This window comes from Lactuca saligna, chromosome 1 (genome assembly GCF_052625555.1).
Source record: "Lactuca saligna cultivar CGN05327 chromosome 1, ASM5262555v1, whole genome shotgun sequence".
Lineage (NCBI taxonomy): Eukaryota > Viridiplantae > Streptophyta > Magnoliopsida > Asterales > Asteraceae > Lactuca > Lactuca saligna.
The window spans coordinates 154203268-154223962 of NC_136417.1; the positions used below are offsets into that span (position 1 = coordinate 154203268).

Below are 20695 nucleotides of genomic sequence, written 5' to 3' on the forward strand. Positions count from 1 at the left end.
GTTACAAAAATACGAAAACCATCAACCACGAACCGGATGGCAGCCGAGCATAGAAATAGCAAGAAAGAAAGGGAAAAAAAAAACACGTAAAATCTAGAAAAAACGCAAACGGACAACGAAAAAAGGGGGGGTGCAACACGAGGACTTCCCAGAGGGTCACCCATCCTAGTACTACTCTCGCCCAAGCACGCTTAACTGCGGAGTTCTGATGGGATCCGGTGCATTAGTGCTGGTATGATCGCACCCGAAATACTATCCATGTTTATTGTTTTTATGTGTTACAAGACGCAGAACATCCTTTGTTTTGGTACGCGTGGCGTGGGACCCACGTGACCGATCGGCTCCGTTACAAAAATACGAAACCATCAACCACGAACCGGAGGGCAGCCGAGCATAGAAATAGCAAGAAAGAAAGGGAAAAACAAAACACGTAAAATCTAGAAAAAACGCAAACGGACAACGAAAAAAGGGGGGTGCAACACGAGGACTTCCCAGGGGGTCACCCATCCTAGTACTACTCTCGCCCAAGCACGCTTAACTGCGGAGTTCTGATGGGATCCGGTGCATTAGTGCTGGTATGATCGCACCCGAAATACTATCCATGTTTATTGTTTTTATGTGTTACAAGACGCAGAACCTCCTTTGTTTTGGTACGCGTGGCGTGGGACCCACGTGACCGATCGGCTCCGTTACAAAAATACGAAACCATCAACCACGAACCGGAGGGCAGCCGAGCATAGAAATAGCAAGAAAGAAAGGGAAAAACAAAACACGTAAAATCTAGAAAAAACGCAAACGGACAACGAAAAAAGGGGGGTGCAACACGAGGACTTCCCAGGGGGTCACCCATCCTAGTACTACTCTCGCCCAAGCACGCTTAACTGCGGAGTTCTGATGGGATCCGGTGCATTAGTGCTGGTATGATCGCACCCGAAATAATATCCATGTTTATTGTTTTTATGTGTTACAAGACGCAGAACCTCCTTTGTTTTGGTACGCGTGGCGTGGGACCCACGTGACCGATCGGCTCCGTTACAAAAATACGGAAACCATCAACCACGAACCGGAGGGCAGCCGAGCATAGAAATAGCAAGAAAGAAAGGGAAAAACAAAACACGTAAAATCTAGAAAAAACGCAAACGGACAACGAAAAAAGGGGGGTGCAACACGAGGACTTCCCAGGGGGTCACCCATCCTAGTACTACTCTCGCCCAAGCACGCTTAACTGCGGAGTTCTGATGGGATCCGGTGCATTAGTGCTGGTATGATCGCACCCGAAATACTATCCATGTTTATTGTTTTTATGTGTTACAAGACGCAGAACCTCCTTTGTTTTGGTACGCGTGGCGTGGGACCCACGTGACCGATCGGCTCCGTTACAAAAATACGAAAACCATCAACCACGAACCGGATGGCAGCCGAGCATAGAAATAGCAAGAAAGAAAGGGAAAAAAAAAACACGTAAAATCTAGAAAAAACGCAAACGGACAACGAAAAAAGGGGGGGTGCAACACGAGGACTTCCCAGGGGGTCACCCATCCTAGTACTACTCTCGCCCAAGCACGCTTAACTGCGGAGTTCTGATGGGATCCGGTGCATTAGTGCTGGTATGATCGCACCCGAAATACTATCCATGTTTATTGTTTTTATGTGTTACAAGACGCAGAACATCCTTTGTTTTGGTACGCGTGGCGTGGGACCCACGTGACCGATCGGCTCCGTTACAAAAATACGAAACCATCAACCACGAACCGGAGGGCAGCCGAGCATAGAAATAGCAAGAAAGAAAGGGAAAAACAAAACACGTAAAATCTAGAAAAAACGCAAACGGACAACGAAAAAAGGGGGGTGCAACACGAGGACTTCCCAGGGGGTCACCCATCCTAGTACTACTCTCGCCCAAGCACGCTTAACTGCGGAGTTCTGATGGGATCCGGTGCATTAGTGCTGGTATGATCGCACCCGAAATACTATCCATGTTTATTGTTTTTATGTGTTACAAGACGCAGAACCTCCTTTGTTTTGGTACGCGTGGCGTGGGACCCACGTGACCGATCGGCTCCGTTACAAAAATACGAAACCATCAACCACGAACCGGAGGGCAGCCGAGCATAGAAATAGCAAGAAAGAAAGGGAAAAACAAAACACGTAAAATCTAGAAAAAACGCAAACGGACAACGAAAAAAGGGGGGTGCAACACGAGGACTTCCCAGGGGGTCACCCATCCTAGTACTACTCTCGCCCAAGCACGCTTAACTGCGGAGTTCTGATGGGATCCGGTGCATTAGTGCTGGTATGATCGCACCCGAAATACTATCCATGTTTATTGTTTTTATGTGTTACAAGACGCAGAACCTCCTTTGTTTTGGTACGCGTGGCGTGGGACCCACGTGACCGATCGGCTCCGTTACAAAAATACGAAACCATCAACCACGAACCGGAGGGCAGCCGAGCATAGAAATAGCAAGAAAGAAAGGGAAAAACAAAACACGTAAAATCTAGAAAAAACGCAAACGGACAACGAAAAAAGGGGGGTGCAACACGAGGACTTCCCAGGGGGTCACCCATCCTAGTACTACTCTCGCCCAAGCACGCTTAACTGCGGAGTTCTGATGGGATCCGGTGCATTAGTGCTGGTATGATCGCACCCGAAATACTATCCATGTTTATTGTTTTTATGTGTTACAAGACGCAGAACCTCCTTTGTTTTGGTACGCGTGGCGTGGGACCCACGTGACCGATCGGCTCCGTTACAAAAATACGGAAACCATCAACCACGAACCGGATGGCAGCCGAGCATAGAAATAGCAAGAAAGAAAGGGAAAAACAAAACACGTAAAATCTAGAAAAAACGCAAACGGACAACGAAAAAAGGGGGGTGCAACACGAGGACTTCCCAGGGGGTCACCCATCCTAGTACTACTCTCGCCCAAGCACGCTTAACTGCGGAGTTCTGATGGGATCCGGTGCATTAGTGCTGGTATGATCGCACCCGAAATACTATCCATGTTTATTGTTTTTATGTGTTACAAGACGCAGAACCTCCTTTGTTTTGGTACGCGTGGCGTGGGACCCACGTGACCGATCGGCTCCGTTACAAAAATACGAAAACATCAACCACGAACCGGAGGGCAGCCGAGCATAGAAATAGCAAGAAAGAAAGGGAAAAACAAAACACGTAAAATCTAGAAAAAACGCAAACGGACAACGAAAAAAGGGGGGTGCAACACGAGGACTTCCCAGGGGGTCACCCATCCTAGTACTACTCTCGCCCAAGCACGCTTAACTGCGGAGTTCTGATGGGATCCGGTGCATTAGTGCTGGTATGATCGCACCCGAAATACTATCCATGTTTATTGTTTTTATGTGTTACAAGACGCAGAACCTCCTTTGTTTTGGTACGCGTGGCGTGGGACCCACGTGACCGATCGGCTCCGTTACAAAAATACGAAACCATCAACCACGAACCGGAGGGCAGCCGAGCATAGAAATAGCAAGAAAGAAAGGGAAAAACAAAACACGTAAAATCTAGAAAAAACGCAAACGGACAACGAAAAAAGGGGGGTGCAACACGAGGACTTCCCAGGGGGTCACCCATCCTAGTACTACTCTCGCCCAAGCACGCTTAACTGCGGAGTTCTGATGGGATCCGGTGCATTAGTGCTGGTATGATCGCACCCGAAATACTATCCATGTTTATTGTTTTTATGTGTTACAAGACGCAGAACCTCCTTTGTTTTGGTACGCGTGGCGTGGGACCCACGTGACCGATCGGCTCCGTTACAAAAATACGGAAACCATCAACCACGAACCGGATGGCAGCCGAGCATAGAAATAGCAAGAAAGAAAGGGAAAAACAAAACACGTAAAATCTAGAAAAAACGCAAACGGACAACGAAAAAAGGGGGGTGCAACACGAGGACTTCCCAGGGGGTCACCCATCCTAGTACTACTCTCGCCCAAGCACGCTTAACTGCGGAGTTCTGATGGGATCCGGTGCATTAGTGCTGGTATGATCGCACCCGAAATACTATCCATGTTTATTGTTTTTATGTGTTACAAGACGCAGAACCTCCTTTGTTTTGGTACGCGTGGCGTGGGACCCACGTGACCGATCGGCTCCGTTACAAAAATACGAAAACATCAACCACGAACCGGAGGGCAGCCGAGCATAGAAATAGCAAGAAAGAAAGGGAAAAACAAAACACGTAAAATCTAGAAAAAACGCAAACGGACAACGAAAAAAGGGGGGTGCAACACGAGGACTTCCCAGGGGGTCACCCATCCTAGTACTACTCTCGCCCAAGCACGCTTAACTGCGGAGTTCTGATGGGATCCGGTGCATTAGTGCTGGTATGATCGCACCCGAAATACTATCCATGTTTATTGTTTTTATGTGTTACAAGACGCAGAACCTCCTTTGTTTTGGTACGCGTGGCGTGGGACCCACGTGACCGATCGGCTCCGTTACAAAAATACGAAACCATCAACCACGAACCGGAGGGCAGCCGAGCATAGAAATAGCAAGAAAGAAAGGGAAAAACAAAACACGTAAAATCTAGAAAAAACGCAAACGGACAACGAAAAAAGGGGGGTGCAACACGAGGACTTCCCAGGGGGTCACCCATCCTAGTACTACTCTCGCCCAAGCACGCTTAACTGCGGAGTTCTGATGGGATCCGGTGCATTAGTGCTGGTATGATCGCACCCGAAATACTATCCATGTTTATTGTTTTTATGTGTTACAAGACGCAGAACCTCCTTTGTTTTGGTACGCGTGGCGTGGGACCCACGTGACCGATCGGCTCCGTTACAAAAATACGGAAACCATCAACCACGAACCGGATGGCAGCCGAGCATAGAAATAGCAAGAAAGAAAGGGAAAAACAAAACACGTAAAATCTAGAAAAAACGCAAACGGACAACGAAAAAAGGGGGGTGCAACACGAGGACTTCCCAGGGGGTCACCCATCCTAGTACTACTCTCGCCCAAGCACGCTTAACTGCGGAGTTCTGATGGGATCCGGTGCATTAGTGCTGGTATGATCGCACCCGAAATACTATCCATGTTTATTGTTTTTATGTGTTACAAGACGCAGAACCTCCTTTGTTTTGGTACGCGTGGCGTGGGACCCACGTGACCGATCGGCTCCGTTACAAAAATACGAAACCATCAACCACGAACCGGAGGGCAGCCGAGCATAGAAATAGCAAGAAAGAAAGGGAAAAACAAAACACGTAAAATCTAGAAAAAACGCAAACGGACAACGAAAAAAGGGGGATGCAACACGAGGACTTCCCAGGGGGTCACCCATCCTAGTACTACTCTCGCCCAAGCACGCTTAACTGCGGAGTTCTGATGGGATCCGGTGCATTAGTGCTGGTATGATCGCACCCGAAATACTATCCATGTTTATTGTTTTTATGTGTTACAAGACGCAGAACCTCCTTTGTTTTGGTACGCGTGGCGTGGGACCCACGTGACCGATCGGCTCCGTTACAAAAATACGAAAACCATCAACCACGAACCGGATGGCAGCCGAGCATAGAAATAGCAAGAAAGAAAGGGAAAAAAAACACGTAAAATCTAGAAAAAACGCAAACGGACAACGAAAAAAGGGGGGGTGCAACACGAGGACTTCCCAGGGGGTCACCCATCCTAGTACTACTCTCGCCCAAGCACGCTTAACTGCGGAGTTCTGATGGGATCCGGTGCATTAGTGCTGGTATGATCGCACCCGAAATACAATCCATGTTTATTGTTTTTATGTGTTACAAGACGCAGAACCTCCTTTGTTTTGGTACGCGTGGCGTGGGACCCACGTGACCGATCGGCTCCGTTACAAAAATACGAAACCATCAACCACGAACCGGAGGGCAGCCGAGCATAGAAATAGCAAGAAAGAAAGGGAAAAACAAAACACGTAAAATCTAGAAAAAACGCAAACGGACAACGAAAAAAGGGGGGTGCAACACGAGGACTTCCCAGGGGGTCACCCATCCTAGTACTACTCTCGCCCAAGCACGCTTAACTGCGGAGTTCTGATGGGATCCGGTGCATTAGTGCTGGTATGATCGCACCCGAAATACTATCCATGTTTATTGTTTTTATGTGTTACAAGACGCAGAACCTCCTTTGTTTTGGTACGCGTGGCGTGGGACCCACGTGACCGATCGGCTCCGTTACAAAAATACGAAAACCATCAACCACGAACCGGATGGCAGCCGAGCATAGAAATAGCAAGAAAGAAAGGGAAAAAAAAAACACGTAAAATCTAGAAAAAACGCAAACGGACAACGAAAAAAGGGGGGGTGCAACACGAGGACTTCCCAGGGGGTCACCCATCCTAGTACTACTCTCGCCCAAGCACGCTTAACTGCGGAGTTCTGATGGGATCCGGTGCATTAGTGCTGGTATGATCGCACCCGAAATACTATCCATGTTTATTGTTTTTATGTGTTACAAGACGCAGAACATCCTTTGTTTTGGTACGCGTGGCGTGGGACCCACGTGACCGATCGGCTCCGTTACAAAAATACGAAAACATCAACCACGAACCGGAGGGCAGCCGAGCATAGAAATAGCAAGAAAGAAAGGGAAAAACAAAACACGTAAAATCTAGAAAAAACGCAAACGGACAACGAAAAAAGGGGGGTGCAACACGAGGACTTCCCAGGGGGTCACCCATCCTAGTACTACTCTCGCCCAAGCACGCTTAACTGCGGAGTTCTGATGGGATCCGGTGCATTAGTGCTGGTATGATCGCACCCGAAATACTATCCATGTTTATTGTTTTTATGTGTTACAAGACGCAGAACCTCCTTTGTTTTGGTACGCGTGGCGTGGGACCCACGTGACCGATCGGCTCCGTTACAAAAATACGAAAACCATCAACCACGAACCGGATGGCAGCCGAGCATAGAAATAGCAAGAAAGAAAGGGAAAAACAAAACACGTAAAATCTAGAAAAAACGCAAACGGACAACGAAAAAAGGGGGGTGCAACACGAGGACTTCCCAGGGGGTCACCCATCCTAGTACTACTCTCGCCCAAGCACGCTTAACTGCGGAGTTCTGATGGGATCCGGTGCATTAGTGCTGGTATGATCGCACCCGAAATACTATCCATGTTTATTGTTTTTATGTGTTACAAGACGCAGAACCTCCTTTGTTTTGGTACGCGTGGCGTGGGACCCACGTGACCGATCGGCTCCGTTACAAAAATACGAAACCATCAACCACGAACCGGAGGGCAGCCGAGCATAGAAATAGCAAGAAAGAAAGGGAAAAACAAAACACGTAAAATCTAGAAAAAACGCAAACGGACAACGAAAAAAGGGGGGTGCAACACGAGGACTTCCCAGGGGGTCACCCGTCCTAATACTACTCTCGCCCAAGCACGCTTAACTGCGGAGTTCTGATGGGATCCGGTGCATTAGTGCTAGTATGATCGCACCCGAAATACTATCCATGTTTATTGTTTTTATGTGTTACAAGACGCAGAACCTCCTTTGTTTTGGTACGCGTGGCGTGGGACCCACGTGACCGATCGGCTCCGTTACAAAAATACGGAAACCATCAACCACGAACCGGATGGCAGCCGAGCATAGAAATAGCAAGAAAGAAAGGGAAAAACAAAACACGTAAAATCTAGAAAAAACGCAAACGGACAACGAAAAAAGGGGGGTGCAACACGAGGACTTCCCAGGGGGTCACCCATCCTAGTACTACTCTCGCCCAAGCACGCTTAACTGCGGAGTTCTGATGGGATCCGGTGCATTAGTGCTGGTATGATCGCACCCGAAATACTATCCATGTTTATTGTTTTTATGTGTTACAAGACGCAGAACCTCCTTTGTTTTGGTACGCGTGGCGTGGGACCCACGTGACCGATCGGCTCCGTTACAAAAATACGAAACCATCAACCACGAACCGGAGGGCAGCCGAGCATAGAAATAGCAAGAAAGAAAGGGAAAAACAAAACACGTAAAATCTAGAAAAAACGCAAACGGACAACGAAAAAAGGGGGGTGCAACACGAGGACTTCCCAGGGGGTCACCCATCCTAGTACTACTCTCGCCCAAGCACGCTTAACTGCGGAGTTCTGATGGGATCCGGTGCATTAGTGCTGGTATGATCGCACCCGAAATACTATCCATGTTTATTGTTTTTATGTGTTACAAGACGCAGAACCTCCTTTGTTTTGGTACGCGTGGCGTGGGACCCACGTGACCGATCGGCTCCGTTACAAAAATACGAAACCATCAACCACGAACCGGAGGGCAGCCGAGCATAGAAATAGCAAGAAAGAAAGGGAAAAACAAAACACGTAAAATCTAGAAAAAACGCAAACGGACAACGAAAAAAGGGGGGTGCAACACGAGGACTTCCCAGGGGGTCACCCATCCTAGTACTACTCTCGCCCAAGCACGCTTAACTGCGGAGTTCTGATGGGATCCGGTGCATTAGTGCTGGTATGATCGCACCCGAAATACTATCCATGTTTATTGTTTTTATGTGTTACAAGACGCAGAACCTCCTTTGTTTTGGTACGCGTGGCGTGGGACCCACGTGACCGATCGGCTCCGTTACAAAAATACGAAACCATCAACCACGAACCGGAGGGCAGCCGAGCATAGAAATAGCAAGAAAGAAAGGGAAAAACAAAACACGTAAAATCTAGAAAAAACGCAAACGGACAACGAAAAAAGGGGGGTGCAACACGAGGACTTCCCAGGGGGTCACCCATCCTAGTACTACTCTCGCCCAAGCACGCTTAACTGCGGAGTTCTGATGGGATCCGGTGCATTAGTGCTGGTATGATCGCACCCGAAATACTATCCATGTTTATTGTTTTTATGTGTTACAAGACGCAGAACCTCCTTTGTTTTGGTACGCGTGGCGTGGGACCCACGTGACCGATCGGCTCCGTTACAAAAATACGAAAACCATCAACCACGAACCGGATGGCAGCCGAGCATAGAAATAGCAAGAAAGAAAGGGAAAAAAAAAACACGTAAAATCTAGAAAAAACGCAAACGGACAACGAAAAAAGGGGGGGTGCAACACGAGGACTTCCCAGGGGGTCACCCATCCTAGTACTACTCTCGCCCAAGCACGCTTAACTGCGGAGTTCTGATGGGATCCGGTGCATTAGTGCTGGTATGATCGCACCCGAAATACTATCCATGTTTATTGTTTTTATGTGTTACAAGACGCAGAACCTCCTTTGTTTTGGTACGCGTGGCGTGGGACCCACGTGACCGATCGGCTCCGTTACAAAAATACGAAACCATCAACCACGAACCGGAGGGCAGCCGAGCATAGAAATAGCAAGAAAGAAAGGGAAAAACAAAACACGTAAAATCTAGAAAAAACGCAAACGGACAACGAAAAAAGGGGGGTGCAACACGAGGACTTCCCAGGGGGTCACCCATCCTAGTACTACTCTCGCCCAAGCACGCTTAACTGCGGAGTTCTGATGGGATCCGGTGCATTAGTGCTGGTATGATCGCACCCGAAATACTATCCATGTTTATTGTTTTATGTGTTACAAGACGCAGAACATCCTTTGTTTTGGTACGCGTGGCGTGGGACCCACGTGACCGATCGGCTCCGTTACAAAAATACGAAAACCATGAACCACGAACCGGAGGGCAGCCGAGCATAGAAATAGCAAGAAAGAAAGGGAAAAACAAAACACGTAAAATCTAGAAAAAACGCAAACGGACAACGAAAAAAGGGGGGTGCAACACGAGGACTTCCCAGGGGGTCACCCATCCTAGTACTAGTCTCGCCCAAGCACGCTTAACTGCGGAGTTCTGATGGGATCCGGTGCATTAGTGCTGGTATGATCGCACCCGAAATACTATCCATGTTTATTGTTTTTATGTGTTACAAGACGCAGAACCTCCTTTGTTTTGGTACGCGTGGCGTGGGACCCACGTGACCGATCGGCTCCGTTACAAAAATACGAAACCATCAACCACGAACCGGAGGGCAGCCGAGCATAGAAATAGCAAGAAAGAAAGGGAAAAACAAAACACGTAAAATCTAGAAAAAACGCAAACGGACAACGAAAAAAGGGGGGTGCAACACGAGGACTTCCCAGGGGGTCACCCATCCTAGTACTACTCTCGCCCAAGCACGCTTAACTGCGGAGTTCTGATGGGATCCGGTGCATTAGTGCTGGTATGATCGCACCCGAAATACTATCCATGTTTATTGTTTTTATGTGTTACAAGACGCAGAACATCCTTTGTTTTGGTACGCGTGGCGTGGGACCCACGTGACCGATCGGCTCCGTTACAAAAATACGAAAACCATGAACCACGAACCGGAGGGCAGCCGAGCATAGAAATAGCAAGAAAGAAAGGGAAAAACAAAACACGTAAAATCTAGAAAAAACGCAAACGGACAACGAAAAAAGGGGGGTGCAACACGAGGACTTCCCAGGGGGTCACCCATCCTAGTACTACTCTCGCCCAAGCACGCTTAACTGCGGAGTTCTGATGGGATCCGGTGCATTAGTGCTGGTATGATCGCACCCGAAATACTATCCATGTTTATTGTTTTTATGTGTTACAAGACGCAGAACCTCCTTTGTTTTGGTACGCGTGGCGTGGGACCCACGTGACCGATCGGCTCCGTTACAAAAATACGAAAACCATCAACCACGAACCGGATGGCAGCCGAGCATAGAAATAGCAAGAAAGAAAGGGAAAAACAAAACACGTAAAATCTAGAAAAAACGCAAACGGACAACGAAAAAAGGGGGGGTGCAACACGAGGACTTCCCAGGGGGTCACCCATCCTAGTACTACTCTCGCCCAAGCACGCTTAACTGCGGAGTTCTGATGGGATCCGGTGCATTAGTGCTGGTATGATCGCACCCGAAATACTATCCATGTTTATTGTTTTTATGTGTTACAAGACGCAGAACCTCCTTTGTTTTGGTACGCGTGGCGTGGGACCCACGTGACCGATCGGCTCCGTTACAAAAATACGAAAACCATCAACCACGAACCGGATGGCAGCCGAGCATAGAAATAGCAAGAAAGAAAGGGAAAAAAAAACACGTAAAATCTAGAAAAAACGCAAACGGACAACGAAAAAAGGGGGGGTGCAACACGAGGACTTCCCAGGGGGTCACCCATCCTAGTACTACTCTCGCCCAAGCACGCTTAACTGCGGAGTTCTGATGGGATCCGGTGCATTAGTGCTGGTATGATCGCACCCGAAATACAATCCATGTTTATTGTTTTTATGTGTTACAAGACGCAGAACCTCCTTTGTTTTGGTACGCGTGGCGTGGGACCCACGTGACCGATCGGCTCCGTTACAAAAATACGAAACCATCAACCACGAACCGGAGGGCAGCCGAGCATAGAAATAGCAAGAAAGAAAGGGAAAAACAAAACACGTAAAATCTAGAAAAAACGCAAACGGACAACGAAAAAAGGGGGGTGCAACACGAGGACTTCCCAGGGGGTCACCCATCCTAGTACTACTCTCGCCCAAGCACGCTTAACTGCGGAGTTCTGATGGGATCCGGTGCATTAGTGCTGGTATGATCGCACCCGAAATACTATCCATGTTTATTGTTTTTATGTGTTACAAGACGCAGAACCTCCTTTGTTTTGGTACGCGTGGCGTGGGACCCACGTGACCGATCGGCTCCGTTACAAAAATACGAAAACCATCAACCACGAACCGGATGGCAGCCGAGCATAGAAATAGCAAGAAAGAAAGGGAAAAAAAAAACACGTAAAATCTAGAAAAAACGCAAACGGACAACGAAAAAAGGGGGGGTGCAACACGAGGACTTCCCAGGGGGTCACCCATCCTAGTACTACTCTCGCCCAAGCACGCTTAACTGCGGAGTTCTGATGGGATCCGGTGCATTAGTGCTGGTATGATCGCACCCGAAATACTATCCATGTTTATTGTTTTTATGTGTTACAAGACGCAGAACATCCTTTGTTTTGGTACGCGTGGCGTGGGACCCACGTGACCGATCGGCTCCGTTACAAAAATACGAAAACATCAACCACGAACCGGAGGGCAGCCGAGCATAGAAATAGCAAGAAAGAAAGGGAAAAACAAAACACGTAAAATCTAGAAAAAACGCAAACGGACAACGAAAAAAGGGGGGTGCAACACGAGGACTTCCCAGGGGGTCACCCATCCTAGTACTACTCTCGCCCAAGCACGCTTAACTGCGGAGTTCTGATGGGATCCGGTGCATTAGTGCTGGTATGATCGCACCCGAAATACTATCCATGTTTATTGTTTTTATGTGTTACAAGACGCAGAACCTCCTTTGTTTTGGTACGCGTGGCGTGGGACCCACGTGACCGATCGGCTCCGTTACAAAAATACGAAAACCATCAACCACGAACCGGATGGCAGCCGAGCATAGAAATAGCAAGAAAGAAAGGGAAAAACAAAACACGTAAAATCTAGAAAAAACGCAAACGGACAACGAAAAAAGGGGGGTGCAACACGAGGACTTCCCAGGGGGTCACCCATCCTAGTACTACTCTCGCCCAAGCACGCTTAACTGCGGAGTTCTGATGGGATCCGGTGCATTAGTGCTGGTATGATCGCACCCGAAATACTATCCATGTTTATTGTTTTATGTGTTACAAGACGCAGAACATCCTTTGTTTTGGTACGCGTGGCGTGGGACCCACGTGACCGATCGGCTCCGTTACAAAAATACGAAAACCATGAACCACGAACCGGAGGGCAGCCGAGCATAGAAATAGCAAGAAAGAAAGGGAAAAACAAAACACGTAAAATCTAGAAAAAACGCAAACGGACAACGAAAAAAGGGGGGTGCAACACGAGGACTTCCCAGGGGGTCACCCATCCTAGTACTAGTCTCGCCCAAGCACGCTTAACTGCGGAGTTCTGATGGGATCCGGTGCATTAGTGCTGGTATGATCGCACCCGAAATACTATCCATGTTTATTGTTTTTATGTGTTACAAGACGCAGAACCTCCTTTGTTTTGGTACGCGTGGCGTGGGACCCACGTGACCGATCGGCTCCGTTACAAAAATACGAAACCATCAACCACGAACCGGAGGGCAGCCGAGCATAGAAATAGCAAGAAAGAAAGGGAAAAACAAAACACGTAAAATCTAGAAAAAACGCAAACGGACAACGAAAAAAGGGGGGTGCAACACGAGGACTTCCCAGGGGGTCACCCATCCTAGTACTACTCTCGCCCAAGCACGCTTAACTGCGGAGTTCTGATGGGATCCGGTGCATTAGTGCTGGTATGATCGCACCCGAAATACTATCCATGTTTATTGTTTTTATGTGTTACAAGACGCAGAACATCCTTTGTTTTGGTACGCGTGGCGTGGGACCCACGTGACCGATCGGCTCCGTTACAAAAATACGAAAACCATGAACCACGAACCGGAGGGCAGCCGAGCATAGAAATAGCAAGAAAGAAAGGGAAAAACAAAACACGTAAAATCTAGAAAAAACGCAAACGGACAACGAAAAAAGGGGGGTGCAACACGAGGACTTCCCAGGGGGTCACCCATCCTAGTACTACTCTCGCCCAAGCACGCTTAACTGCGGAGTTCTGATGGGATCCGGTGCATTAGTGCTGGTATGATCGCACCCGAAATACTATCCATGTTTATTGTTTTTATGTGTTACAAGACGCAGAACCTCCTTTGTTTTGGTACGCGTGGCGTGGGACCCACGTGACCGATCGGCTCCGTTACAAAAATACGAAAACCATCAACCACGAACCGGATGGCAGCCGAGCATAGAAATAGCAAGAAAGAAAGGGAAAAACAAAACACGTAAAATCTAGAAAAAACGCAAACGGACAACGAAAAAAGGGGGGGTGCAACACGAGGACTTCCCAGGGGGTCACCCATCCTAGTACTACTCTCGCCCAAGCACGCTTAACTGCGGAGTTCTGATGGGATCCGGTGCATTAGTGCTGGTATGATCGCACCCGAAATACTATCCATGTTTATTGTTTTTATGTGTTACAAGACGCAGAACCTCCTTTGTTTTGGTACGCGTGGCGTGGGACCCACGTGACCGATCGGCTCCGTTACAAAAATACGAAAACCATCAACCACGAACCGGATGGCAGCCGAGCATAGAAATAGCAAGAAAGAAAGGGAAAAAAAAACACGTAAAATCTAGAAAAAACGCAAACGGACAACGAAAAAAGGGGGGGTGCAACACGAGGACTTCCCAGGGGGTCACCCATCCTAGTACTACTCTCGCCCAAGCACGCTTAACTGCGGAGTTCTGATGGGATCCGGTGCATTAGTGCTGGTATGATCGCACCCGAAATACAATCCATGTTTATTGTTTTTATGTGTTACAAGACGCAGAACCTCCTTTGTTTTGGTACGCGTGGCGTGGGACCCACGTGACCGATCGGCTCCGTTACAAAAATACGAAACCATCAACCACGAACCGGAGGGCAGCCGAGCATAGAAATAGCAAGAAAGAAAGGGAAAAACAAAACACGTAAAATCTAGAAAAAACGCAAACGGACAACGAAAAAAGGGGGGTGCAACACGAGGACTTCCCAGGGGGTCACCCATCCTAGTACTACTCTCGCCCAAGCACGCTTAACTGCGGAGTTCTGATGGGATCCGGTGCATTAGTGCTGGTATGATCGCACCCGAAATACTATCCATGTTTATTGTTTTTATGTGTTACAAGACGCAGAACCTCCTTTGTTTTGGTACGCGTGGCGTGGGACCCACGTGACCGATCGGCTCCGTTACAAAAATACGAAAACCATCAACCACGAACCGGATGGCAGCCGAGCATAGAAATAGCAAGAAAGAAAGGGAAAAAAAAAACACGTAAAATCTAGAAAAAACGCAAACGGACAACGAAAAAAGGGGGGGTGCAACACGAGGACTTCCCAGGGGGTCACCCATCCTAGTACTACTCTCGCCAAGCACGCTTAACTGCGGAGTTCTGATGGGATCCGGTGCATTAGTGCTGGTATGATCGCACCCGAAATACTATCCATGTTTATTGTTTTTATGTGTTACAAGACGCAGAACATCCTTTGTTTTGGTACGCGTGGCGTGGGACCCACGTGACCGATCGGCTCCGTTACAAAAATACGAAAACATCAACCACGAACCGGAGGGCAGCCGAGCTTAGAAATAGCAAGAAAGAAAGGGAAAAACAAAACACGTAAAATCTAGAAAAAACGCAAACGGACAACGAAAAAAGGGGGGTGCAACACGAGGACTTCCCAGGGGGTCACCCATCCTAGTACTACTCTCGCCCAAGCACGCTTAACTGCAGAGTTCTGATGGGATCCGGTGCATTAGTGCTGGTATGATCGCACCCGAAATACTATCCATGTTTATTGTTTTTATGTGTTACAAGACGCAGAACCTCCTTTGTTTTGGTACGCGTGGCGTGGGACCCACGTGACCGATCGGCTCCGTTACAAAAATACGAAAACCATCAACCACGAACCGGATGGCAGCCGAGCATAGAAATAGCAAGAAAGAAAGGGAAAAACAAAACACGTAAAATCTAGAAAAAACGCAAACGGACAACGAAAAAAGGGGGGTGCAACACGAGGACTTCCCAGGGGGTCACCCATCCTAGTACTACTCTCGCCCAAGCACGCTTAACTGCGGAGTTCTGATGGGATCCGGTGCATTAGTGCTGGTATGATCGCACCCGAAATACTATCCATGTTTATTGTTTTTATGTGTTACAAGACGCAGAACCTCCTTTGTTTTGGTACGCGTGGCGTGGGACCCACGTGACCGATCGGCTCCGTTACAAAAATACGAAACCATCAACCACGAACCGGAGGGCAGCCGAGCATAGAAATAGCAAGAAAGAAAGGGAAAAACAAAACACGTAAAATCTAGAAAAAACGCAAACGGACAACGAAAAAAGGGGGGTGCAACACGAGGACTTCCCAGGGGGTCACCCGTCCTAGTACTACTCTCGCCCAAGCACGCTTAACTGCGGAGTTCTGATGGGATCCGGTGCATTAGTGCTAGTATGATCGCACCCGAAATACTATCCATGTTTATTGTTTTTATGTGTTACAAGACGCAGAACCTCCTTTGTTTTGGTACGCGTGGCGTGGGACCCACGTGACCGATCGGCTCCGTTACAAAAATACGGAAACCATCAACCACGAACCGGATGGCAGCCGAGCATAGAAATAGCAAGAAAGAAAGGGAAAAACAAAACACGTAAAATCTAGAAAAAACGCAAACGGACAACGAAAAAAGGGGGGTGCAACACGAGGACTTCCCAGGGGGTCACCCATCCTAGTACTACTCTCGCCCAAGCACGCTTAACTGCGGAGTTCTGATGGGATCCGGTGCATTAGTGCTGGTATGATCGCACCCGAAATACTATCCATGTTTATTGTTTTTATGTGTTACAAGACGCAGAACCTCCTTTGTTTTGGTACGCGTGGCGTGGGACCCACGTGACCGATCGGCTCCGTTACAAAAATACGAAACCATCAACCACGAACCGGAGGGCAGCCGAGCATAGAAATAGCAAGAAAGAAAGGGAAAAACAAAACACGTAAAATCTAGAAAAAACGCAAACGGACAACGAAAAAAGGGGGGTGCAACACGAGGACTTCCCAGGGGGTCACCCATCCTAGTACTACTCTCGCCCAAGCACGCTTAACTGCGGAGTTCTGATGGGATCCGATGCATTAGTGCTGGTATGATCGCACCCGAAATACTATCCATGTTTATTGTTTTTATGTGTTACAAGACGCAGAACCTCCTTTGTTTTGGTACGCGTGGCGTGGGACCCACGTGACCGATCGGCTCCGTTACAAAAATACGAAAACCATCAACCACGAACCGGATGGCAGCCGAGCATAGAAATAGCAAGAAAGAAAGGGAAAAACAAAACACGTAAAATCTAGAAAAAACGCAAACGGACAACGAAAAAAGGGGGGTGCAACACGAGGACTTCCCAGGGGGTCACCCATCCTAGTACTACTCTCGCCCAAGCACGCTTAACTGCGGAGTTCTGATGGGATCCGGTGCATTAGTGCTGGTATGATCGCACCCGAAATACTATCCATGTTTATTGTTTTTATGTGTTACAAGACGCAGAACCTCCTTTGTTTTGGTACGCGTGGCGTGGGACCCACGTGACCGATCGGCTCCGTTACAAAAATACGAAAACCATCAACCACGAACCGGAGGACAGCCGAGCATAGAAATAGCAAGAAAGAAAGGGAAAAAAAAAACACGTAAAATCTAGAAAAAACGCAAACGGACAACGAAAAAAGGGGGGGTGCAACACGAGGACTTCCCAGGGGGTCACCCATCCTAGTACTACTCTCGCCCAAGCACGCTTAACTGCGGAGTTCTGATGGGATCCGGTGCATTAGTGCTGGTATGATCGCACCCGAAATACTATCCATGTTTATTGTTTTTATGTGTTACAAGACGCAGAACCTCCTTTGTTTTGGTACGCGTGGCGTGGGACCCACGTGACCGATCGGCTCCGTTACAAAAATACGAAACCATCAACCACGAACCGGAGGGCAGCCGAGCATAGAAATAGCAAGAAAGAAAGGGAAAAACAAAACACGTAAAATCTAGAAAAAACGCAAACGGACAACGAAAAAAGGGGGGTGCAACACGAGGACTTCCCAGGGGGTCACCCATCCTAGTACTACTCTCGCCCAAGCACGCTTAACTGCGGAGTTCTGATGGGATCCGGTGCATTAGTGCTGGTATGATCGCACCCGAAATACTATCCATGTTTATTGTTTTATGTGTTACAAGACGCAGAACATCCTTTGTTTTGGTACGCGTGGCGTGGGACCCACGTGACCGATCGGCTCCGTTACAAAAATACGAAAACCATGAACCACGAACCGGAGGGCAGCCGAGCATAGAAATAGCAAGAAAGAAAGGGAAAAACAAAACACGTAAAATCTAGAAAAAACGCAAACGGACAACGAAAAAAGGGGGGTGCAACACGAGGACTTCCCAGGGGGTCACCCATCCTAGTACTACTCTCGCCCAAGCACGCTTAACTGCGGAGTTCTGATGGGATCCGGTGCATTAGTGCTGGTATGATCGCACCCGAAATACTATCCATGTTTATTGTTTTTATGTGTTACAAGACGCAGAACCTCCTTTGTTTTGGTACGCGTGGCGTGGGACCCACGTGACCGATCGGCTCCGTTACAAAAATACGAAACCATCAACCACGAACCGGAGGGCAGCCGAGCATAGAAATAGCAAGAAAGAAAGGGAAAAACAAAACACGTAAAATCTAGAAAAAACGCAAACGGACAACGAAAAAAGGGGGGTGCAACACGAGGACTTCCCAGGGGGTCACCCATCCTAGTACTACTCTCGCCCAAGCACGCTTAACTGCGGAGTTCTGATGGGATCCGGTGCATTAGTGCTGGTATGATCGCACCCGAAATACTATCCATGTTTATTGTTTTTATGTGTTACAAGACGCAGAACATCCTTTGTTTTGGTACGCGTGGCGTGGGACCCACGTGACCGATCGGCTCCGTTACAAAAATACGAAAACCATGAACCACGAACCGGAGGGCAGCCGAGCATAGAAATAGCAAGAAAGAAAGGGAAAAACAAAACACGTAAAATCTAGAAAAAACGCAAACGGACAACGAAAAAAGGGGGGTGCAACACGAGGACTTCCCAGGGGGTCACCCATCCTAGTACTACTCTCGCCCAAGCACGCTTAACTGCGGAGTTCTGATGGGATCCGGTGCATTAGTGCTGGTATGATCGCACCCGAAATACTATCCATGTTTATTGTTTTTATGTGTTACAAGACGCAGAACCTCCTTTGTTTTGGTACGCGTGGCGTGGGACCCACGTGACCGATCGGCTCCGTTACAAAAATACGAAAACCATCAACCACGAACCGGATGGCAGCCGAGCATAGAAATAGCAAGAAAGAAAAGGGAAAAAAAAAACACGTAAAATCTAGAAAAAACGCAAACGGACAACGAAAAAAGGGGGGGTGCAACACGAGGACTTCCCAGGGGGTCACCCATCCTAGTACTACTCTCGCCCAAGCACGCTTAACTGCGGAGTTCTGATGGGATCCGGTGCATTAGTGCTGGTATGATCGCACCCGAAATACTATCCATGTTTATTGTTTTTATGTGTTACAAGACGCAGAACATCCTTTGTTTTGGTACGCGTGGCGTGGGACCCACGTGACCGATCGGCTCCGTTACAAAAATACGAAAACCATGAACCACGAACCGGAGGGCAGCCGAGCATAGAAATAGCAAGAAAGAAAGGGAAAAACAAAACACGTAAAATCTAGAAAAAACGCAAACGGACAACGAAAAAAGGGGGGTGCAACACGAGGACTTCCCAGGGGGTCACCCATCCTAGTACTACTCTCGCCCAAGCACGCTTAACTGCGGAGTTCTGATGGGATCCGGTGCATTAGTGCTGGTATGATCGCACCCGAAATACTATCCATGTTTATTGTTTTTATGTGTTACAAGACGCAGAACCTCCTTTGTTTTGGTACGCGTGGCGTGGGACCCACGTGACCGATCGGCTCCGTTACAAAAATACGAAAACCATCAACCACGAACCGGATGGCAGCCGAGCATAGAAATAGCAAGAAAGAAAGGGAAAAACAAAACACGTAAAATCTAGAAAAAACGCAAACGGACAACGAAAAAAGGGGGGTGCAACACGAGGACTTCCCAGGGGGTCACCCATCCTAGTACTACTCTCGCCCAAGCACGCTTAACTGCGGAGTTCTGATGGGATCCGGTGCATTAGTGCTGGTATGATCGCACCCGAAATACTATCCATGTTTATTGTTTTTATGTGTTACAAGACGCAGAACATCCTTTGTTTTGGTACGCGTGGCGTGGGACCCACGTGACCGATCGGCTCCGTTACAAAAATACGAAAACCATGAACCACGAACCGAAGGGCAGCCGAGCATAGAAATAGCAAGAAAGAAAGGGAAAAACAAAACACGTAAAATCTAGAAAAAACGCAAACGGACAACGAAAAAAGGGGGGTGCAACACGAGGACTTCCCAGGGGGTCACCCATCCTAGTACTACTCTCGCCCAAGCACGCTTAACTGCGGAGTTCTGATGGGATCCGGTGCATTAGTGCTGGTATGATCGCACCCGAAATACTATCCATGTTTATTGTTTTTATGTGTTACAAGACGCAGAACATCCTTTGTTTTGGTACGCGTGGCGTGGGACCCACGTGACCGATCGGCTCCGTTACAAAAATACGAAAACCATGAACCACGAACCGGAGGGCAGCCGAGCATAGAAATAGCAAGAAAGAAAGGGAAAAACAAAACACGTAAAATCTAGAAAAAACGCAAACGGACAACGAAAAAAGGGGGGTGCAACACGAGGACTTCCCAGGGGGTCACCCATCCTAGTACTACTCTCGCCCAAGCACGCTTAACTGCGGAGTTCTGATGGGATCCGGTGCATTAGTGCTGGTATGATCGCACCCGAAATACTATCCATGTTTATTGTTTTTATGTGTTACAAGACGCAGAACCTCCTTTGTTTTGGTACGCGTGGCGTGGGACCCACGTGACCGATCGGCTCCGTTACAAAAATACGAAAACCATGAACCACGAACCGGAGGGCAGCCGAGCATAGAAATAGCAAGAAAGAAAGGGAAA

The 20695-nt window shown here is 48.1% G+C and overlaps 60 non-coding genes across 60 annotated transcripts; all 60 read right to left on the reverse strand.

Moving 5' to 3' along the window:
* Positions 1 to 127: 127 nt before the first annotated feature.
* On the reverse strand, positions 128 to 246 carry LOC145022768 (5S ribosomal RNA). The gene has a single exon (XR_013670884.1). It is a non-coding gene; the product is annotated as a 5S ribosomal RNA (ribosomal RNA).
* A 224-nt stretch (positions 247 to 470) lies between these two features.
* LOC145025567 (5S ribosomal RNA) lies at positions 471 to 589 on the reverse strand. The gene has a single exon (XR_013673578.1). It is a non-coding gene; the product is annotated as a 5S ribosomal RNA (ribosomal RNA).
* A 224-nt stretch (positions 590 to 813) lies between these two features.
* Positions 814 to 932, reverse strand: LOC145025579 (5S ribosomal RNA). The gene has a single exon (XR_013673589.1). It is a non-coding gene; the product is annotated as a 5S ribosomal RNA (ribosomal RNA).
* A 225-nt stretch (positions 933 to 1157) lies between these two features.
* On the reverse strand, positions 1158 to 1276 carry LOC145025590 (5S ribosomal RNA). Its single transcript, XR_013673600.1, has one exon. It is a non-coding gene; the product is annotated as a 5S ribosomal RNA (ribosomal RNA).
* Positions 1277 to 1502: 226 nt separating this feature from the next.
* LOC145025601 (5S ribosomal RNA) lies at positions 1503 to 1621 on the reverse strand. Its single transcript, XR_013673611.1, has one exon. It is a non-coding gene; the product is annotated as a 5S ribosomal RNA (ribosomal RNA).
* Positions 1622 to 1845: 224 nt separating this feature from the next.
* LOC145025613 (5S ribosomal RNA) lies at positions 1846 to 1964 on the reverse strand. Its single transcript, XR_013673622.1, has one exon. It is a non-coding gene; the product is annotated as a 5S ribosomal RNA (ribosomal RNA).
* A 224-nt stretch (positions 1965 to 2188) lies between these two features.
* On the reverse strand, positions 2189 to 2307 carry LOC145025625 (5S ribosomal RNA). The gene has a single exon (XR_013673633.1). It is a non-coding gene; the product is annotated as a 5S ribosomal RNA (ribosomal RNA).
* Positions 2308 to 2531: 224 nt separating this feature from the next.
* On the reverse strand, positions 2532 to 2650 carry LOC145025639 (5S ribosomal RNA). The gene has a single exon (XR_013673645.1). It is a non-coding gene; the product is annotated as a 5S ribosomal RNA (ribosomal RNA).
* A 225-nt stretch (positions 2651 to 2875) lies between these two features.
* On the reverse strand, positions 2876 to 2994 carry LOC145025650 (5S ribosomal RNA). The gene has a single exon (XR_013673656.1). It is a non-coding gene; the product is annotated as a 5S ribosomal RNA (ribosomal RNA).
* Positions 2995 to 3218: 224 nt separating this feature from the next.
* LOC145025662 (5S ribosomal RNA) lies at positions 3219 to 3337 on the reverse strand. Its single transcript, XR_013673667.1, has one exon. It is a non-coding gene; the product is annotated as a 5S ribosomal RNA (ribosomal RNA).
* A 224-nt stretch (positions 3338 to 3561) lies between these two features.
* Positions 3562 to 3680, reverse strand: LOC145025674 (5S ribosomal RNA). The gene has a single exon (XR_013673678.1). It is a non-coding gene; the product is annotated as a 5S ribosomal RNA (ribosomal RNA).
* A 225-nt stretch (positions 3681 to 3905) lies between these two features.
* Positions 3906 to 4024, reverse strand: LOC145025686 (5S ribosomal RNA). The gene has a single exon (XR_013673689.1). It is a non-coding gene; the product is annotated as a 5S ribosomal RNA (ribosomal RNA).
* A 224-nt stretch (positions 4025 to 4248) lies between these two features.
* On the reverse strand, positions 4249 to 4367 carry LOC145025697 (5S ribosomal RNA). Its single transcript, XR_013673700.1, has one exon. It is a non-coding gene; the product is annotated as a 5S ribosomal RNA (ribosomal RNA).
* Positions 4368 to 4591: 224 nt separating this feature from the next.
* LOC145025709 (5S ribosomal RNA) lies at positions 4592 to 4710 on the reverse strand. Its single transcript, XR_013673711.1, has one exon. It is a non-coding gene; the product is annotated as a 5S ribosomal RNA (ribosomal RNA).
* Positions 4711 to 4935: 225 nt separating this feature from the next.
* LOC145025721 (5S ribosomal RNA) lies at positions 4936 to 5054 on the reverse strand. The gene has a single exon (XR_013673722.1). It is a non-coding gene; the product is annotated as a 5S ribosomal RNA (ribosomal RNA).
* Positions 5055 to 5278: 224 nt separating this feature from the next.
* Positions 5279 to 5397, reverse strand: LOC145025232 (5S ribosomal RNA). The gene has a single exon (XR_013673261.1). It is a non-coding gene; the product is annotated as a 5S ribosomal RNA (ribosomal RNA).
* A 224-nt stretch (positions 5398 to 5621) lies between these two features.
* On the reverse strand, positions 5622 to 5740 carry LOC145025732 (5S ribosomal RNA). Its single transcript, XR_013673733.1, has one exon. It is a non-coding gene; the product is annotated as a 5S ribosomal RNA (ribosomal RNA).
* A 224-nt stretch (positions 5741 to 5964) lies between these two features.
* On the reverse strand, positions 5965 to 6083 carry LOC145025743 (5S ribosomal RNA). The gene has a single exon (XR_013673744.1). It is a non-coding gene; the product is annotated as a 5S ribosomal RNA (ribosomal RNA).
* Positions 6084 to 6309: 226 nt separating this feature from the next.
* Positions 6310 to 6428, reverse strand: LOC145025756 (5S ribosomal RNA). The gene has a single exon (XR_013673756.1). It is a non-coding gene; the product is annotated as a 5S ribosomal RNA (ribosomal RNA).
* A 224-nt stretch (positions 6429 to 6652) lies between these two features.
* LOC145025768 (5S ribosomal RNA) lies at positions 6653 to 6771 on the reverse strand. The gene has a single exon (XR_013673767.1). It is a non-coding gene; the product is annotated as a 5S ribosomal RNA (ribosomal RNA).
* Positions 6772 to 6996: 225 nt separating this feature from the next.
* On the reverse strand, positions 6997 to 7115 carry LOC145025779 (5S ribosomal RNA). The gene has a single exon (XR_013673778.1). It is a non-coding gene; the product is annotated as a 5S ribosomal RNA (ribosomal RNA).
* Positions 7116 to 7339: 224 nt separating this feature from the next.
* LOC145026900 (5S ribosomal RNA) lies at positions 7340 to 7458 on the reverse strand. Its single transcript, XR_013674851.1, has one exon. It is a non-coding gene; the product is annotated as a 5S ribosomal RNA (ribosomal RNA).
* Positions 7459 to 7683: 225 nt separating this feature from the next.
* On the reverse strand, positions 7684 to 7802 carry LOC145025791 (5S ribosomal RNA). Its single transcript, XR_013673789.1, has one exon. It is a non-coding gene; the product is annotated as a 5S ribosomal RNA (ribosomal RNA).
* A 224-nt stretch (positions 7803 to 8026) lies between these two features.
* LOC145025804 (5S ribosomal RNA) lies at positions 8027 to 8145 on the reverse strand. The gene has a single exon (XR_013673800.1). It is a non-coding gene; the product is annotated as a 5S ribosomal RNA (ribosomal RNA).
* Positions 8146 to 8369: 224 nt separating this feature from the next.
* LOC145025815 (5S ribosomal RNA) lies at positions 8370 to 8488 on the reverse strand. The gene has a single exon (XR_013673811.1). It is a non-coding gene; the product is annotated as a 5S ribosomal RNA (ribosomal RNA).
* A 224-nt stretch (positions 8489 to 8712) lies between these two features.
* Positions 8713 to 8831, reverse strand: LOC145025827 (5S ribosomal RNA). The gene has a single exon (XR_013673822.1). It is a non-coding gene; the product is annotated as a 5S ribosomal RNA (ribosomal RNA).
* A 226-nt stretch (positions 8832 to 9057) lies between these two features.
* LOC145025839 (5S ribosomal RNA) lies at positions 9058 to 9176 on the reverse strand. The gene has a single exon (XR_013673833.1). It is a non-coding gene; the product is annotated as a 5S ribosomal RNA (ribosomal RNA).
* Positions 9177 to 9400: 224 nt separating this feature from the next.
* On the reverse strand, positions 9401 to 9519 carry LOC145025851 (5S ribosomal RNA). The gene has a single exon (XR_013673844.1). It is a non-coding gene; the product is annotated as a 5S ribosomal RNA (ribosomal RNA).
* Positions 9520 to 9743: 224 nt separating this feature from the next.
* On the reverse strand, positions 9744 to 9862 carry LOC145025350 (5S ribosomal RNA). Its single transcript, XR_013673370.1, has one exon. It is a non-coding gene; the product is annotated as a 5S ribosomal RNA (ribosomal RNA).
* Positions 9863 to 10086: 224 nt separating this feature from the next.
* On the reverse strand, positions 10087 to 10205 carry LOC145025862 (5S ribosomal RNA). The gene has a single exon (XR_013673855.1). It is a non-coding gene; the product is annotated as a 5S ribosomal RNA (ribosomal RNA).
* A 225-nt stretch (positions 10206 to 10430) lies between these two features.
* LOC145025875 (5S ribosomal RNA) lies at positions 10431 to 10549 on the reverse strand. The gene has a single exon (XR_013673867.1). It is a non-coding gene; the product is annotated as a 5S ribosomal RNA (ribosomal RNA).
* Positions 10550 to 10775: 226 nt separating this feature from the next.
* Positions 10776 to 10894, reverse strand: LOC145025887 (5S ribosomal RNA). The gene has a single exon (XR_013673878.1). It is a non-coding gene; the product is annotated as a 5S ribosomal RNA (ribosomal RNA).
* Positions 10895 to 11119: 225 nt separating this feature from the next.
* Positions 11120 to 11238, reverse strand: LOC145025899 (5S ribosomal RNA). The gene has a single exon (XR_013673889.1). It is a non-coding gene; the product is annotated as a 5S ribosomal RNA (ribosomal RNA).
* Positions 11239 to 11462: 224 nt separating this feature from the next.
* On the reverse strand, positions 11463 to 11581 carry LOC145025910 (5S ribosomal RNA). Its single transcript, XR_013673902.1, has one exon. It is a non-coding gene; the product is annotated as a 5S ribosomal RNA (ribosomal RNA).
* Positions 11582 to 11807: 226 nt separating this feature from the next.
* Positions 11808 to 11926, reverse strand: LOC145025922 (5S ribosomal RNA). The gene has a single exon (XR_013673914.1). It is a non-coding gene; the product is annotated as a 5S ribosomal RNA (ribosomal RNA).
* Positions 11927 to 12150: 224 nt separating this feature from the next.
* LOC145025934 (5S ribosomal RNA) lies at positions 12151 to 12269 on the reverse strand. The gene has a single exon (XR_013673925.1). It is a non-coding gene; the product is annotated as a 5S ribosomal RNA (ribosomal RNA).
* Positions 12270 to 12494: 225 nt separating this feature from the next.
* On the reverse strand, positions 12495 to 12613 carry LOC145025945 (5S ribosomal RNA). The gene has a single exon (XR_013673936.1). It is a non-coding gene; the product is annotated as a 5S ribosomal RNA (ribosomal RNA).
* A 224-nt stretch (positions 12614 to 12837) lies between these two features.
* LOC145025351 (5S ribosomal RNA) lies at positions 12838 to 12956 on the reverse strand. Its single transcript, XR_013673371.1, has one exon. It is a non-coding gene; the product is annotated as a 5S ribosomal RNA (ribosomal RNA).
* Positions 12957 to 13180: 224 nt separating this feature from the next.
* On the reverse strand, positions 13181 to 13299 carry LOC145025958 (5S ribosomal RNA). Its single transcript, XR_013673947.1, has one exon. It is a non-coding gene; the product is annotated as a 5S ribosomal RNA (ribosomal RNA).
* Positions 13300 to 13524: 225 nt separating this feature from the next.
* LOC145025970 (5S ribosomal RNA) lies at positions 13525 to 13643 on the reverse strand. Its single transcript, XR_013673958.1, has one exon. It is a non-coding gene; the product is annotated as a 5S ribosomal RNA (ribosomal RNA).
* A 226-nt stretch (positions 13644 to 13869) lies between these two features.
* Positions 13870 to 13988, reverse strand: LOC145025982 (5S ribosomal RNA). Its single transcript, XR_013673970.1, has one exon. It is a non-coding gene; the product is annotated as a 5S ribosomal RNA (ribosomal RNA).
* Positions 13989 to 14213: 225 nt separating this feature from the next.
* On the reverse strand, positions 14214 to 14332 carry LOC145025995 (5S ribosomal RNA). Its single transcript, XR_013673982.1, has one exon. It is a non-coding gene; the product is annotated as a 5S ribosomal RNA (ribosomal RNA).
* Positions 14333 to 14556: 224 nt separating this feature from the next.
* Positions 14557 to 14675, reverse strand: LOC145026006 (5S ribosomal RNA). Its single transcript, XR_013673993.1, has one exon. It is a non-coding gene; the product is annotated as a 5S ribosomal RNA (ribosomal RNA).
* Positions 14676 to 14901: 226 nt separating this feature from the next.
* LOC145026935 (5S ribosomal RNA) lies at positions 14902 to 15019 on the reverse strand. Its single transcript, XR_013674884.1, has one exon. It is a non-coding gene; the product is annotated as a 5S ribosomal RNA (ribosomal RNA).
* A 224-nt stretch (positions 15020 to 15243) lies between these two features.
* On the reverse strand, positions 15244 to 15362 carry LOC145025578 (5S ribosomal RNA). Its single transcript, XR_013673588.1, has one exon. It is a non-coding gene; the product is annotated as a 5S ribosomal RNA (ribosomal RNA).
* Positions 15363 to 15587: 225 nt separating this feature from the next.
* On the reverse strand, positions 15588 to 15706 carry LOC145026018 (5S ribosomal RNA). The gene has a single exon (XR_013674004.1). It is a non-coding gene; the product is annotated as a 5S ribosomal RNA (ribosomal RNA).
* A 224-nt stretch (positions 15707 to 15930) lies between these two features.
* Positions 15931 to 16049, reverse strand: LOC145026444 (5S ribosomal RNA). Its single transcript, XR_013674418.1, has one exon. It is a non-coding gene; the product is annotated as a 5S ribosomal RNA (ribosomal RNA).
* Positions 16050 to 16274: 225 nt separating this feature from the next.
* On the reverse strand, positions 16275 to 16393 carry LOC145026030 (5S ribosomal RNA). The gene has a single exon (XR_013674016.1). It is a non-coding gene; the product is annotated as a 5S ribosomal RNA (ribosomal RNA).
* Positions 16394 to 16617: 224 nt separating this feature from the next.
* On the reverse strand, positions 16618 to 16736 carry LOC145025766 (5S ribosomal RNA). The gene has a single exon (XR_013673766.1). It is a non-coding gene; the product is annotated as a 5S ribosomal RNA (ribosomal RNA).
* Positions 16737 to 16961: 225 nt separating this feature from the next.
* Positions 16962 to 17080, reverse strand: LOC145026041 (5S ribosomal RNA). Its single transcript, XR_013674027.1, has one exon. It is a non-coding gene; the product is annotated as a 5S ribosomal RNA (ribosomal RNA).
* A 226-nt stretch (positions 17081 to 17306) lies between these two features.
* LOC145026052 (5S ribosomal RNA) lies at positions 17307 to 17425 on the reverse strand. The gene has a single exon (XR_013674040.1). It is a non-coding gene; the product is annotated as a 5S ribosomal RNA (ribosomal RNA).
* A 224-nt stretch (positions 17426 to 17649) lies between these two features.
* LOC145026063 (5S ribosomal RNA) lies at positions 17650 to 17768 on the reverse strand. Its single transcript, XR_013674053.1, has one exon. It is a non-coding gene; the product is annotated as a 5S ribosomal RNA (ribosomal RNA).
* Positions 17769 to 17992: 224 nt separating this feature from the next.
* LOC145026074 (5S ribosomal RNA) lies at positions 17993 to 18111 on the reverse strand. Its single transcript, XR_013674066.1, has one exon. It is a non-coding gene; the product is annotated as a 5S ribosomal RNA (ribosomal RNA).
* Positions 18112 to 18335: 224 nt separating this feature from the next.
* On the reverse strand, positions 18336 to 18454 carry LOC145026085 (5S ribosomal RNA). The gene has a single exon (XR_013674080.1). It is a non-coding gene; the product is annotated as a 5S ribosomal RNA (ribosomal RNA).
* Positions 18455 to 18679: 225 nt separating this feature from the next.
* LOC145026097 (5S ribosomal RNA) lies at positions 18680 to 18798 on the reverse strand. The gene has a single exon (XR_013674091.1). It is a non-coding gene; the product is annotated as a 5S ribosomal RNA (ribosomal RNA).
* Positions 18799 to 19025: 227 nt separating this feature from the next.
* Positions 19026 to 19144, reverse strand: LOC145026110 (5S ribosomal RNA). Its single transcript, XR_013674103.1, has one exon. It is a non-coding gene; the product is annotated as a 5S ribosomal RNA (ribosomal RNA).
* Positions 19145 to 19369: 225 nt separating this feature from the next.
* Positions 19370 to 19488, reverse strand: LOC145026122 (5S ribosomal RNA). The gene has a single exon (XR_013674114.1). It is a non-coding gene; the product is annotated as a 5S ribosomal RNA (ribosomal RNA).
* Positions 19489 to 19713: 225 nt separating this feature from the next.
* LOC145026133 (5S ribosomal RNA) lies at positions 19714 to 19832 on the reverse strand. Its single transcript, XR_013674125.1, has one exon. It is a non-coding gene; the product is annotated as a 5S ribosomal RNA (ribosomal RNA).
* Positions 19833 to 20057: 225 nt separating this feature from the next.
* Positions 20058 to 20176, reverse strand: LOC145026145 (5S ribosomal RNA). Its single transcript, XR_013674136.1, has one exon. It is a non-coding gene; the product is annotated as a 5S ribosomal RNA (ribosomal RNA).
* A 225-nt stretch (positions 20177 to 20401) lies between these two features.
* On the reverse strand, positions 20402 to 20520 carry LOC145026157 (5S ribosomal RNA). The gene has a single exon (XR_013674147.1). It is a non-coding gene; the product is annotated as a 5S ribosomal RNA (ribosomal RNA).
* Positions 20521 to 20695: the final 175 nt, after the last annotated feature.